The following is a 13,277-nucleotide window of genomic DNA, read 5'->3' as shown; positions in this document are numbered from 1 at the left end:
TTTAAATTTAATCTCTCAACTCTAATCCAGTTATTTTTCAATGTCTTGACAATTTTATGAGGAAAAGAAAATGATGGCTTGGTTTTTAAAAATACTGAACTAGAGTGGAGAAAAATCACACCACCAAATATAAGAAATATCACACCACCACATATCCAACTGACAGTAAAATGGGGAAAACCTAGTTCCATCTTATAACACGTCTTTTGCTGCACAGAGGCACTTACTTCAGTTGAATATTTTGTCTATTATTGGTACCGTACAATTTGTATATCGTCAATGCTGTGTAACGGCATTCCTGGGGGATTTATCAAAATGAGATGCTGTTCTCTTGAGGCTCTTTTAGGGATGATGTCTTAAAACTAAAGATCAACAAAAATGCCCATTTATGCTTGGATTTCTGGAGTCAATGGAAAGCAAATAACATTTTAAGTGATGAGATAAGCATGCATTTGATGTGTGTATTTGGATTAAACTCTGGCTTAGCTTAGTGTGTATCTATAAACTTATTTTAAATTTTAGATTATCTAGTTGTCCACATTTCTCAATCAAAACCAAGTAACTTAGCAACTGTTTTGATATATCAGTCAAAAGCCAATGTTTCCTGTATTTGTTTCATGTCTTCTTTTTAATAAAAGAAATGTAGTATATTCTATCATGGTACTAATATTGTCTCATCATGTAGTTTGAATTAAAATTGTAATGATACAACAAGATCTCTCCTGGGGCACTCTTAATTCATGTTTTCACAGATGTTCCTACTGCTTGTGAAAGCACCTTTGGACTTGGTAAGCTTGGCAAAGCTAGAGCTGCTATAACATGATGACGACTTCAAAATGGCAGTGGAAAGAACGAAAATGGAAAATCAATTCTTTTACATTCAGAAACTTTGTTTATAATTGAATCATGTTATTTTTCAGGTAAATGTTGTTGCCTTGGGTTTCCAGGGAATCTGTGTCTAATGATTATTACTGTTTCTTTTTTTTTTTTTTTTTTTAATTTATTTATTATTTATGGCTGTATTGGGTCTTCGTTTCTGTGCGAGGGCTTTCTCTAGTTGTGGCAAGCGGGGGCCACTCTTCATCGCGGTGCACGGGCCTCTCACTATCGCGGCCTCTCTTGTTGTGGAGCACAGGCTCCAGACGCGCAGGCTCAGTAATTGTGGCTCACGGGCCCAGTTGCTCCGCGGCATGTGGGATCTTCCCAGACCAGGGCTCGAACCCGTGTCCCCTGCATCGGCAGGCAGATTCTCAACCACTGCGCCACCAGGGAAGCCCCTTATTACTGTTTCTTAAAAATAACAATTCATTAAGATGACTATCTTCTGGCAGCCTTACCTTATAAGGCATTTCTTCATGTCATGGAGCAGACTGAAAAAGAAAATAATTTTTATGGCTTGATTTATTCATGTAAAATATTAATAAAGTAAAAGAGTCACACTGAAATACCTTGTTTACAAGAGACACTGGAGATGGAATACAACAAATACATATTAAAAGCATTTGGAAAAATAGAATTTATTAAAATGTAGCCCCATCCAAGCATACAAACAAGTAATAACAGACATGCAAAATAATATAAAGTAGCAAAGCACAAGTAAGAATGAAGATTTAGGTATATTCAGATTTGTGGTAGAAACTGGTAGAAAACTGTTATTAAAAATTTGTGGTAGAAACTGCTATTAAAGACATATTTTTATATTTGAATTTGTTATGACATGATTGAACATTAGATTGGATCCATTTTAACATTTGTTACAGCTTTGTGATCTATAGTGGTACTTCCACACATAATGATAAGGGAAAAGTAATAACAATGAATATGTTTCAAAAGTAGAGATTACTAATATTTTTCACAGTGGTAATGAGATCATCTATAATGTAGAGGGGCACATTTTCCGTCATTCAGTATACTACTTTACAGCTTTGTTTCTTTTTGAAATAGAATTTTTGCGTACTTTTATTTGAAAGTACTGTCATGCCTTTTGAACTTAAAATACAGCATACTTATTGCAAACACACACACACACACACACACACACACACACACCCCTTTTTGAAAATAGCAGTTAATTGTTCCTATCCACAATTGGGGAAAAGTCAGATATAATTCATAATGTTGTAATTTTAACACAGCATAACTGCTGGTTCAAAATCCCCATATTATTTTTCCCACTTAAAATACTATCTAATCCTATTGTTTCCTTAATGACTTGGCAAATTCTCTGAGCATCAAATCTATTGACATATATATCATTCAACTTAAGTTCAATATAGTTGTCCACTTAAGACTTGAAGTTGCGCTAAAAATTCTGTTACTTTAAATTTTTAAAAGTCAAAAATTATTAATGAAACCAAAATCATCATGTTGTCTATTGTCAAAAATCTCCCTTCCTCACGTTCCATTCATTCTATCTTTATTCCTTTACTTGACTAAATAACAAATACATATCAAAAGCATGAGAAAGAACAATGTATAAAAATGCAGTAGCATTTGAGCATACTAGCAAGTAATAATAGACATGCAAATTAATATAAAGTAGCAAAGCAGTAAAGGTTACCATCCATGATCTCCACGTGGATTGGTTTATTGTCGCCCTCACCCAGCACCCACCCCATAACAATGTAAGTCTCATGAGAGAAGAGGGTTTTTCTATCTAGTTTACAACTATTTACAGAATGCCCCAAACTGCGTGTAACATACTAAGTGATCAATAAATACTTGTTCAATGAATAAAGGTTGAAAAAGAATGAACAGAGTTGTTAATAAAAATGCACTTTCCTGAAGAATTAAAGAGATCCTTTGTGCAAGTCATACATTTCCAAATTAAGTTCGTGACGTATAGATAACCTCTCTTAAGGGCTCCCCATATCTCTAAAGGCTGCCAACATCCTTGGTGATTCTCAACCAGCCTCCAGTTTATGCAACCATTTTTGATCCTTAAAATTGCAGGAATCCCCAGCTGTGGCCAAGGCTCCACTGGTAGCTGAATATGTCTTTCACGATGTTCCCTTGAATCCCTCCATGTGTATACTATAAGCCACTTGTTTGTTTTTTTGCCAGCACATTTGTGAACTTGATCATGTGCAAGCAACTCAATTAACTCAGATATGTACATACACATTACCAACTTAAAAAAAAGTCCTCCTAGATATTATGCTAAGTGAAATATGTCAGACAAAGACAAATACTGTATGATCTCAATCATATGTAGAATCTAAAAGAGCCGAACTTACAGAAAGAGAGTAGAATGGTGGTTTCCAAGGGCTGGGGGATGGGAGAAATGGGGAGTTGTTGGTCAAAGGGTTCAAACTTCTAGAAATAAGTGGGATAAATTCTAGGGATCTAATGCACAGTATAGTGACTATAGTTAAATTATTGTATTATATACTTCAGAGTTGCTAAGAGAGTAGATCTTAAATGCTTTTACCACACACAAATACACAAATGGTAGTGGTAATCATTTCATACTATTTACATGTATCAGATCGTCATATCTTACACTTTAAATTTACACAATGTTATATGTCAATTGTATCTCAATAAACTTGGGGAAAAAGCCCATCTTTTCCAATTTACCCTTCCTTCAAACATTTCCACTGGTTTCCCACTATTTATAGTACTAAATATAAACACAATGATCTGTGGTTTATTTAGTATGATTAATGTTTGAATTAGGTCAATGTCTTGATATAACCCATTAATTCTTGTGATATGCTGCCCTTCCCTTTCAACCAAAAAAAAAAAAAAACCAAATCAAATGTATCATGGTTAATTCAAAATGCATAAAATGACTTGTTCACTTAGTACTTGATTCCAAGTCACAAATACTGATTTTAAAAGATTTACTCATTTTTAATCTGAGCAATTAATATACACATAAGATTGATCTCAGCCAAATTCAGCTATAAGTAAAGCAATGAATGGCCAGATTGTGAATGAGTAGATATGTTCCCAAGCTGTTAACAAAACTGTTAAGTAAGCAAGTATTATTCTATCAAATATACGAGATGTATGATTTCTCTTAGAGCTAGTTGGAAAATTAAGAAGAATAAGCAACGCAGGAACCATGACCATTTTCACTATCATAATCCCTCCACTTGGAAGAAAAGAAAACTTAAAACATCAAGTCCAAACCCACAGCTTTGAAATGTGCCCAGGGACTCGACTTCTGCTCCACATGTACAGAAATGCAGAAGGAGTTAGATCTAAGCCGACAGCTCACACTGACCAAATGGATTCCAACTGAGAAGAAGAAGAAAATACACTGACAGAACTGTCCATCTATGATTCATGGTTCTGGTGCAGGTGCTTTTAGAAAGAGGAAGTATCAGGTTTTCTTAAGAAACTCTAGTAACTGGAGGGTAACTGAAGATGATCACATTTAGCAAGACTCAGTGAACTTCCCTACACTTATCTCATAGGCAGTATGTAGTATCTGGATTCTGGAATGGATCTCTTTCAGCCAGAGCAACAACTCTATGCTTTATGAAGAACACAAGGTTTGGTTTGACATGCAATAAAATACTCTACAAACCAAAAAGTGTTAGATAACTATGTAACATCAAAATAATTTATCTGGGGATTCACCTACTATATCAGAAGTATTATTTTAGACCTAATCCAACACACCTCTCATTCATGGCTGTTTCATTACAAGTATCTTTGTACTGTTGCAGATGCTAGCAAGAAAATGGAATTATGAAATTGAACTTGACATTCACCTGAGAATTTAATGTCATCTGACTGCCTGATAAGTTAAAGATAGATGCTGATGGATTTTAGAAGTCCTTTTTTCCAATCTTACCTGTTTATAGAACATGACATGGCTAAAAACAATGATAATAAATCACTAATTTTTTATTTATAAATAACCAATCAAAGGGAAGCACAACATACTCCCCTTGAAGCTGAAAAATGCAGTCTTAAAAATGCTTGAAATATTTTAAAGTGTTTTCTCACATTTCCAGTGTTTCAACAATATTTATTATCTTATTACGCTTCACAACAATCCTGCGAGGTAGAGTATGTAAACATTTTTATTCTCATTTTATAAAGGAGGCAATCAGAAATGATATGAATTATTCAAGATTTACAACTATTTGATAACAGAACTAGAGTTGGGAATGTTGCTATACTTTGGGATTACAGGGAAAAGCCTTTTCACTAGGAAGTTGGAAATTATAAGAGTTGAATTTTAAAATCAAAACATATGACTCCAACAAGAGATACAGTCATCATGCAAAAAATAAATGACATCTGGGTCAGCAAGCCTTAACAGTAAATTAGTGAGATATGATTATATATTCTTTCTGGAAAAAATGTACAAAATAAAGGATTGAGAAATCCTTGCTTATTTCCTCAATATAATCAAGGAGCAAATGTTTTGAATTATAACTAACAGACCTATATTCATATTTATGACTTAATAACTAACCATTGTCACTTAAATGGTTATGATTTAAATTTTAATTTGGGTCTTATAAAAATGTCTTATAGTTACCAAGATTATGTCAAACTGTAGTTTGTCCAACATTTAGGTTCTTTCCTTGTCTTCCAGAAGACTTTTCATCTGATGTGGCCTAATCTGAATCATCTAGTTTGTATATAATTACTATGCTCATCCACTCATGTAATGAGGGATTATTGACTCTAAGTGACAGCAAAAAATATCCACACTTTGGGATCAAAAAGAAAATAACACGATCCTTATGTTCAAGAAATCACATTTTCACAAAAGATAAATATATGTAAGCAAGTAAATATAACACATGTTCTAACAGACACTACTGGCCATTGTTCACCAAAAGCAGAGAAAATGAATAAGCATAGGAGTTCAGAAGCTACTTCCCAGAAGAGAGTATCCCTGTCTCTGACCTTGAAAGTGTAAGAAGAGTTTTGCCAGGCAGCTGAACTGGCAGAAAGACACTGTGAACAAAGAGAACACATAAGGATATAAAGATACAGTATTTTTAGGAAAATAAAAATAGTTTAGTGTTACTAGTTCATAGCTTGCAAGCAGAAAGTGGGGAGGCTAGAGGAATAGGCAAGAGGAATAGCTTTGAAAAGAAACAGATTTGGTAACTAAGGAGTTTAAATATCTTCTTTAGGTGAAGGAAGTTGTTTAATTGTAATTTTTAATTAGGAAATTGGCATGATCAGACCTAAATTTTAGAAAACCTATGTTCATAAATAAGGAAACAGAAACTCAAAGTTTAAGTAATTCCTCGGACATCTGGAATTCAAACTTAAATCTAGGTAATGCTATAATGCTGCTTCCCAGTTTAAGATATTATAAAATGCTATGTTGAGAGCCTGGACTAAGGATAGCAGAGGTATTAAGGTAGAATTGTTGAGACTTGTCTTTGGGATCAATTAAATATGGGAATGATGCAGAGGGAAAAGTTGAATGTGAACCTGAGGCAATGAATAAATAGAAGAGCTTAAACAAGATGAACGATAAAAGAAAATGATCAGAGTGCAGAACATTTTATTTAGACACATTCTGATGATATATGTAGGTAGAGATGCTTAATAAGCATTTAAGTAACTGGAACTTGACATAGTTGTATATGTCTACAATGTTACCCATAGTAAAATAAACTCAGAAGTCATAAGGCTTGGGAGCAAACAACTTCTGAAAATATTGGATAAACAGAGAAAATAAAGGGGCTGTGGTTAGATCTCTGGTATATTAGTTTGCTAAAGCTCCTATAAAAAAAGTATCGCAAATTGGCTGGCTTAAACCACAGAAATGTATTTCATAGTTTGGGAGACTAGAAAGGTCCAAAATCAAGGTGTCAGCAGGGATGGTTCATACTGAGGGATGTGAAGGAATGATCTGTTCCAGGCCTCTCTCCTTGACTTGTAGATGGCCATCTAATCAGTATTTCTCTTCACATGATTTTTCCTGCATCTGTGTGTCCACGTATCCCCTTTTTATAAGGATACAAGTCATACTGGATTAGAATCTTTGGTAATGATCTCATTTTAATTTGATTACCTCTGTAAAGATCCTATCTCAAGTAAAGTCACATTCTGAGGTACTAGGGTATGTTCAAAATATAAAATTTTGAGGAACATAATTCATTTCATAACACTCTACCCTCTGCCCCCCCACCAATTCATGTCCTTTTCACATAAATAATTCACCCAATTCCAACATTTGGAAAAGCTTAACAAATTCCGGCATCACTTCTGTCCAAAATACCACCTAACCATCATCTAAATCAGGTATGGGTGAGATATCATTCATCCTAAGGCAAAATATCTTCCTAGTTGTGAAAAGCATAAAATAAGTTACCTGCTTCCAAAATGCAATGATGGACAAGCACAAGGTAAACATTCCCACTTCAAAAGAGAGAAATCAAAAGAAAGGGTAAATTTCAGAAAGCAAGTCTAAAATCTAGCAGAGAAATTCCATTAGATTTTAAGGCGTGAGAACAAACCTCTCTGCCTAGATGGTCCTTGGCTCTTATGGCTGCAGCCTCTGGCAGCCAGCTCTCTCAAACTGAGGAGTTGGTCCTACTCTAAGGAACTGAGGAGAGACAGTCCTGCTCCCTGGTCTGTGTTCTTTGGGCCTGTGGTGTTAGTGGAAGTCCTAAGGATCCTGAACTGCCTTTGGGGTCATTCTTCCCTTTTCTTGAAGGATAGCAAATGTTTGGAGCCAGAGTGCTCTATCTATCCATTTCCTGTCTGTAGAATCCCAAAAGTCCAAAAGCCTTTCTTTATATATACCCACACACACATATATATATATATATATATATATATATATATATATATATATATATATATAATACATATACTTATATATACACATATACATTTATACATACATACGTTTTTATATATACACTTAGGTATATTTACACATTTGTATATGCATAAAATCTCATAATCACATCATAATCTATAGGTACATATATATATATACACACATATATATGTATACACACACACACACACACGCACACATATTTATGAGAGAGAGAAAGAGGAGAGAAAGATTGATCTTTAAAAATTAGCTAATGTGATTGTGAAGGCTACTTCGAAATTTGTAGGGTTGCCCTTCAGGCTAGAGATTCTGGCAAGACTTTATGTTGCTGTCCTAAGTCTGAAGGCAGTCTGGAGGCAGAATTCCTTCCTCTTTGGGAGATCACAATCTTTTAAGGCCATCAACTGATTGGATGAGGCCAATCCACATTACAAAGGGCAATCTGGTTTATCCAAAATCTGCTAATTTAAATGTTAACCACATTTTAAAAATACCTTCACAGCAACATCTAGACTGGTGTTTGACCTAGCAGCTGGGCGCTACAGACTAGCCAGGAGAACACATAAAATTAACCAACACATGTGGGAACAACAAAAGTAAAAGAGTGGGCAGAAAAAAATGATTCAGTAAAAAAGCTAAGAATTAGAATTACGGAGGATAATGAGAAAGTCCTGTAGTGGAAGCTCAAGGAGTAGAAATATAAGAAGGATTTTTTTTTGGTGAACTGTATCAGAATACACAGAGGAAGCAAATGAATTCTAGATTAGAAAGTGCCCATTTTCTAAAGAAATCATCTGGAAGTTTCATAAAGATAAGCAAAAGATTTAGACAGGAATGCATCAAGGAGAAAATTCTATCTCCTGACGCATGACTAAAGAGATAACCTAAATAAACCTCCTGCCCAAAACAACTAATAACCCTGGCTAAAATATATTAAAACAAACCATTCTAAAAGCTTTGCTGAGCTAAGGAGAAATTTAAAAATAAACAGTCAGAGGCCTTAAAACAAAGTAAAACTGGAAAGTCTAAGAGAGAAGCTCACACTGAGGTCAGCTTTTGCCCCGAGGTTTCTTTCAAACTCTAGTGACAATGAATTTCTCACTGATGATAGTACAACAGACAGTGACAAAGCTGAGTGTATAATCTAAAAAGATATTCTATGTAAAGCTGGGGTCCCTAAAAGTAAACTAGAAATAAACTAAACATATAGAAAAGATAATTGCTAATTTTGACTTTTATTCTGGGTAGAAGGGAAATTGAAAAATAAAAACGAAAACAAAAATGTCTCATTAAATCTGAATGCAAAATCTGAATTCCTGAAGAATCATCACCTGAATTAGGTATATTATATGACCTGAAAATCCTTAGGGTGAAAAAGATGTCTGAAATTTTTATTGCTTTCAGGTATCTGTCAGATTCAAATACAACATTTTGGGAGGAAAACAAGTTTAACTCAGTCATCAAAGAACTACCACAAATAAAGTTCCAAGAAATTTCAGACCACAATAAAATATGAAATATATAGGAATAGAAGGCAGAATGAACAGGAGCCAGCAGTAACTGCAGAAAACGGAAACAAATCAACAAGAACTTCAGACACTGGAATGATCACAAAATGGAAAATAATTATGTTTAATATGTTTTTTAAAAGAATAAAAATGTAATTTATAAAAAAATAAAATTAGAATATCATAAAAGCAGCCAGAGAGGAAAGGAAGATCCTCTTCAAACAAACACCAATTAGACTGACGTTTGACTTTTTTAATAGCAACAATGGAATCCAGAGGATAGTTGATTAACATCTTCAGTGAGCTGAGAAAATATAACTGTCAATCTTACATTGCATGTCTACTACAAATATCTTTCAAGAACAAGGCCAAAATAAAGATATTTTCAGAGCTTACAAATTTTGTCACCAAAAGAACTTTCCACAGAGATTGCTAATGGGTGTACTTCAGGAACAACAAAACAATTCCACAATTTATATATAAGATGAGATGGCAAGTACAGAATTTGTTAACTATATGGGTAAATTTAAACTAATAATGACTATTAAAAATAAATCATAAGTATAATGTTAAATTTGTGGGGTTAAAAAGGATAAAAAATCTAAAATACCAGACAAGAGTGTAAAAACTGGGTACAGAGCAATATGAATTAAGGTGTTCTAGTACGTTTATATTGTTTGGAAGAAAGATATAAAGATAATGATTAACTTTGGACTTTACGACGTATGGATGTTAAAATTTTTGGAAAAGCAATTGCATGACACAGCATATGTATGTAGTGAAAACACAACAGGGGGACTTCAATAAATACACAGGAATTAGTGGTATATAAGAAAACAAAGAAAAACCTCTTTTCAAGAAATGTCATTCTGAAGAGACAAATATATTTAAGTTGTCAGAGGATTTTTTTAAATGATGGAGAACAATACATTTTGAAATGTAGTAGATAAGATGACTCTACTCACATGACTCATTCAACAGACATTCCATCAATGCTCATTGCATCCTAAGCTTGTGTTTAGAATTGCTAGACACCTTACTAGATATCAGAGATACAAATAGTTCGATGACAGTCCTTGTACTCAAGGACAAGGACTTACAAAGGGACCATTTCATTATGGACTTGGCTGCTTTATAAAGAGTTTGCACATTATCCTAGCAACACATAGGTATGAGAGAGTTTTAAGCAAGGGGATGACATAATCAAATTTGTACTTTAGAAACTCATTCTAGGTTCAGGATAAAGAATGTGTAGTAGGTTCTCAAGAGTTGGGAAACTTTGTACCTATCCAAGAAAGAAAAATTGACTGAACAAGGTAGTAGCAGTGGTTATTGAAAAAAAATGGACAGATGTGAATTTGAATATGTGAATACTTCTCAATAGGAAAACAGCAATTTTCCATTGAGTGGCCACTGGTATTATGTAAGCAAGTGTCCACCTTTACAGTGGAATTCATCACCATATGTACAATTATGAGTTTATATAAGTTGAGAACACTTGAACTCAGAAGATGTGCATGTAAGCTTTAAAATTTAATAAGTTGAAACAGGATCACTATGACAGTGCTAGTAAATTCCCCAAGGATTTTTATAATGGCATCCTGCCCAATGAAAAATACAACTTATAAAATAATAATTAAGGAGAGGCTTGTGGGAAATCATGTTCCATGAATAGACAAACATTTTTCTTAAAGTCTGAGTTCACTTTTGATTTTGAACTTTGGAATAATGATGGAAAAAGTTAAAAGTTTCCAGTTTTCAGAGTGTTATAAGTTTCCTGCTTCAGAACTTTTTTTTGAAATGCTTTATCTGAAGCTGCAGTTAATGATGTCCTCAGCTCTGCAAATTAAGCCGATGCTTTTACATCAATAAAAAGAGGCACTGAGAGAGAGATACTCAATGTGCAGATACTGAATGTCAAGGACTGTAAACCTTTTTTTGCCTAAATGTTTCATCTCCAGAGTTTCAGATTTTGAAGTCTGCCCGAAATTTAAAAGTATAGATCAAGGGGAAATTGCCTGTGTGACTCAAGAACGTGGTAACCAAGCTTCCTTGCCTGTCATCATAGAGATTCCTTGAAGCTGGGAAGCTGATCTTTGCTTTTTTGGGAGTGTTAGCCTGGCCAAGAACTACAGTAAAAAGTACACAAGGAAAACTAATATGCACAATTAGTTTACTAATTATGTGTGCATAATTAAAAATTAATCAAGTAAAATAATCAAGAAATAACAGCAAAATATTTGATATTTGTCCAAATTAATGCTAGTTTGTAATGCTAAAAACCATTTGTATTCACTTCTGTCATTCTTGAAAGAAACTAGGAAACCAGAGCTGTGAGTCTAAGGAAATTAAATTCCACTATTCGTGTTCATTTAAATACTTCCAAAAAATCCTTCTCTTTCCTTTGTCCCTTAAAATTATCATTTGAGAAGAGGCAAATTATATTTTCCTCATCAGTTTATCTGCTAATTCATTGTTGGTGCTCCTAAACCTGATTTTTTTCTTAGCTGGCCAGATAAATACTTTCAGCTCTTTAGGGGGTTTCATGGATAGGCTTTTACAAATTATCATTGAACAAAATGGAAGAAGTGATGGCATCCTGATTAACTGTAAAATCTTCCTCAAATTGAAATTTGACAGAGTGGCTAATATTCTACGTTGGAAGAGAGACAAAGTCGGGACTGTCAATCAAATAATGATCCCCTGTCACTCACCCTCGCCTCCCTGCAAAATGCTCCTTAAAAGCGCCCTTAAGCCTGTACAGGAATGCTGCTTTCAATTTGCAGAGACAGCCCGCTCTCCCTCTCTGAGAGTGTATCTTTGCTTCCATAAACTTTTCTTTCGGCTTGCTTCACTTCGCTGAAACAGCCCGCTCTCAGAAACAGCCTGCTCTCTCTCTGTCTCTTTCCCTCTCTGAGAGTGTACCTATGCTTAAATAAACTTTGCTTTGTGCTTAAGCTTAACGTGGTAGTTTGCAATGCTTTGCTTACTACCGCGGACCGAGATGGATGGTCTAGGTCTTCCGCTAACCTCCTCAGTTGAAGCTATTTTGTTACAACGCACGTCCACCCGGTGACATTTCAAAGGCTATACATTTATAAGGTTGTCACTTATAAAATATAAGAATTTGATAGATAATATAATAACCCACTTTCTTCCCTTACTCCACTTAATTAATTAGTGAAAATTAATTAAATTAATTAGGGAAAATATTAGGGAAAATATTTAGGGAAAATATTTCTCTGTTTTACTTTGCCTATCAAGAAATTCCATTTTATAAAATCTCACAATCCCAAAATCCATTATTTGCTGATTAGATTTTAAAATCTGGGATTATTTTAAGTGCTTCTTGTTGTCCATTTTCAACATATCTGAGACTAGTTTTTAAATGTTTCAATCATGCTTTATGCCCATACTTTATATTACTGAGCCCTTAGAATGTGCAAAGATTCTACTAAGCACTGTTAAAACCCAAAAACAATTAATGGATACTGCAGTGAAGAAGTTCACAGAAATTCAAATGAGGGTGTATAATTGGGCTAGGGTTGTGTTACTTCCAGCTGGAAATGGGGAAAAAAAGACAATAATGGACTTCTGAGGAGGTAGCGATTGAGCTCTTGATTTGCAGATAAAGCAGAAAAATAAAATGGAAAATCAAGTAGGATGAAGACAAAGTGACAACAGAAGAGGGCCAGGCAAAGCAATGGGAACATGAGTAAAGACAGTAACAGAGTAGATAGTTCATAGGAGGAACACAGACTTTGGTTTAGGGGAAGAGTAAGAAATGTGATTGGTAAGCAGTTTTGTTATCATTTTGGATAATGATAAATGCTAGGTTGGGAAGTTTGAACTTACCCTAGTCATGGAACAGCTCTGGAAGGTTTTCAAACAGGGAAGTTGACAGGATCAAATTGTGTTAGAAAAAGATCAAATTAGCATCAATCTTGGAAGGATAAGGAGTTGGGAAAGGAAACTGAAAGTATTACCTTTAA

The sequence above is a fragment of the Balaenoptera acutorostrata genome, chromosome 12 (assembly GCF_949987535.1).
Source record: "Balaenoptera acutorostrata chromosome 12, mBalAcu1.1, whole genome shotgun sequence".
NCBI classification, from domain to species: domain Eukaryota; kingdom Metazoa; phylum Chordata; class Mammalia; order Artiodactyla; family Balaenopteridae; genus Balaenoptera; species Balaenoptera acutorostrata.
This window is presented reverse-complemented; position numbering follows the sequence as displayed.